The sequence below is a fragment of the Egretta garzetta genome, unplaced genomic scaffold, assembly GCF_000687185.1.
Source record: "Egretta garzetta isolate BGI_Z169 unplaced genomic scaffold, ASM68718v1 scaffold328, whole genome shotgun sequence".
Classification (NCBI taxonomy): Eukaryota; Metazoa; Chordata; class Aves; order Pelecaniformes; family Ardeidae; genus Egretta; species Egretta garzetta.
Genome location: NW_009260525.1, coordinates 711282 through 714652, shown reverse-complemented (window position 1 = coordinate 714652; position 3371 = coordinate 711282).

Genomic DNA, 3371 nt, shown 5'->3' with positions numbered 1-3371 from the left:
AACATACACTGTTCTACGTTCTTTTAAATAAAAGAAATTCAAATTAAAGGACCATAGTGAATAGGAGAACAACTTTGCCTGTGTGCAAACCCTCTGCTACTCTATCAGGATGTTCTGGTTATAGGAATACAATGTTGCAAACAACTTATATCATCAGTTTTAGGCAAGAAAATTAACTCTATCCCAGCCAAAACCAGGACAGAAACACAAACCAAGACCAGGTAGAAATAAACTCCTGCAATTTAAAATGCATAAGAAAACATTTCTTTTTCAGCACTGACACAACACTGATGTCAATACTCATATATGTAATAGATGTGGATTCCTAGGTGATATATATGCAGCTGTCACTATTCCACTAAAACAACTTTTTGTTTGAAAATTGAGAAGCAAATAATATTTAAAAAAAACCACCAACCAAACAGGAAGTTAAACCCAAATCACCTCTTCTAAGTCTCTTTTTGAATCTTCCATATAATTTATGAAATACAATTTTACATTTCCCAGACACCTCATTATTGACATAGAAGTTATTTTCACAAATATTTTAGAGTAAAAGGATAACAAGATTCTCTTTTATTGAGTCTTACACCAAAAAAAAAAAAAAAAAAATTAAACCATTGCTTATTTGGAAACCATATGATAGATATTTTGGGATAATTGAAAAGCTAACCAAACTCTGTGAATTAGAATATAGTGTCTAATTGAGATGTTTCCTTTTGCAGAACAGGGACAGACATAAACTTTAGATTAATTTAAGGATGTGAGGCATATGGCACAAGTTTATTTCCCGTGCCTCTCAATGTACAGTGAAGCAATGAGGGAAGAATGCAAGTCACTGAAAAGTCTAACACCCAGATAGGTGAGGGTTGCATCAGTATATCCTGCTTAACAGAACAAGCATTTTTCCAGTAAAGAGTAGTTTAATTTTCATGAGTAATGTCCATTCCAGTAAGCTGTTCTCACAATACTTAAAACCTTAATCTTTGGGTTTCATGGCTTTTTCAGACACTTAAAATTTGTCTGAGTTGGAGTACTGGATGTAGGCAAGACTGATAAATCTGATCTGTTGTATTCTCATTCTTCTTTTCAATATTAATTCAGTTTTATGTCACAGAAGCTATCAGACACAGTTTTTAACATCTTATTATCATGTCCTAGATACTGGAGGCTTAAAATCAGCTAATTAGAGGCACAACAGAGCAGGCACATTATCTCCTATCTTATTTTTGTTTAAACAGTGAGAATCTTGTTATATTTAGACCTCTGAGCCAACTATTTCAATGATATGATAAAGGTTGCCTTTTTGTAAACTCCTCTGATACCCACAGGGGAAGAGTATTTGATTTTTGTGGGTTTAGCAAAATTGGAGTTCTTGGAAATTCAGAAGTTGTACATTGGAAATCTGTATTTTCCACCATCTATAGGACAAAAGTTCTTATCTTGATCATTATCAAATAATTAATATTTCTACACAGATAACAATCCTCAACTATATACCAGTTCCCTTAATTAAAATTCTTAAGATCTTTTATTTTTTGCTTTACTACTGGAGAATAGAAGGAAAGGATACTTAACACGGTTCATGTGCAAAATTGAAGGTTACCTCTGCAAAGAATTTCAAAATGCTGAAGTTAAATAAAACTCAAAGTAATAAATACATTTTAAAGTATATTTTTAAAGACAGCAATAAAAATACTAACAAAATTATTTCAAAATATTTGTGTATTGAAATTTCAGTTTGGGAAATGAGAATAACTTAATAAGCTAGAGAATGCTTAGGGGAAAAGTGTTCATAATGCCAAAGAGGTTGATTTTTTTTTTTTTTAAGAATTGGAAACATCAACAGTTTTTCATAGTTAATTCAAAATACTTGGGTTTTGATACCTGTTCAGAAAAAATCAAATTAATTTTTTTTATTTAACTTGGTATTTCCCTTAACTCAAAAATAATCATTAGAAATAGTCCCTGACAATCCCAAATGAAGTTCTAACATCATTTACATTTCATGATATAAATAAACCAAAACAAAAGAAAAAAATCAACAAGAAAGCAACAAAAAAGCCACAGCACTAAAATAAAATATTGTGGTCTGCTGATACTGTAAGTATGCTTATATATTTTTGTTTTAATAATTTCTAGTTTGTCACTCAAAAAAAACCTGCTGCAGAATATTTAATATTACCTCTTCTAGAGATAATAATTAAAAAAGCCTTAAGTAGAGGAATGGAATTTTTCAGTACTGTTGAGGCTGCTGACTTGGAAACTAAGATTGTTGTAGAGATTACAAAGATAGAGACGCTAACTGTTTTGATCAAGAGTATGTTTCAGAAATCGTTACTTTGAATTTTTTTAGTAGAAGGAAAATATTAAATTTTAATTTATCTCAAGTTAATGAAATCACATTTCCATTATTCTGACTTTTGCAACTTCTTTCACTAAACTTCTTTGAATGTGTTTATTTAGAAAATATTCATAGTAAAAAAAGGGAATAAATATCCCATTCAGAGTTCTGAAGTTTCTTGAGAGCTACGCAACTTTTATTGAGGATTTATCACTGCTTTTAATAATTGCTTCAATGTGACTTTTCAGTAATATTGTTGGAAAATTCGTAATATGAGTAATTTTTTCTTTCAAGTACACAGCTAAGGGAAGATATCAGCACTAGCTAAGACAGCCATAGCTATCCAAATAATATTCAGATTATAATATTTTATTTTGGAACTGCCATTTAAAAAACTATAAGTTGTAAAATTCCAGAAATTATTCTTTTCATTCCTGGCAGAGATGAATATTCCAGAGAGTGACAGAATCTCAAATATTTGCAGGCTGATACTGCGTTTTTTTGTCACATCTTTTTTGGTAGTTTTTGTAAACTGTAAAAACTTTAAGGTAAGGTTTCTGTCTTCCTCTCTGTGTGTATGCATGTGTGGATATCTGCAAGCTTCTCTTAAACCTCAAGGATGTTATTAATGGCATGTCTGTGGCTGCGCTGGAGACTGACACTCCCCCAACATAGCTCAGGAAGGGGTTCATGGCCCCAAGTAGAGCTGAAATGAAGCCTCTGAGCCCGTAGGTGTGGTTGGAGGCCTCAGGAGAGGTTGGTCAGGATTTAGTAGGTCCCTCAGGGCCCTGGGAGTGGTACTTATTTGCAAAGTCATTTAAAACTTTGAATCTTTGTCATTAACTTTGAAAGCTACTATATATAATATATATTTTTTTAATCAGAATTCTCAATAGTGAGCTTTGTTCAAAAGCTGATGGGATGACACAACCTATAAAACACATCAAAAGCTGACTGACTGCTAATCAATATAGAAATTGTTTAGAAGGGAAAATTGGATCATTTTGTAATGTAAACATTGGTCTAC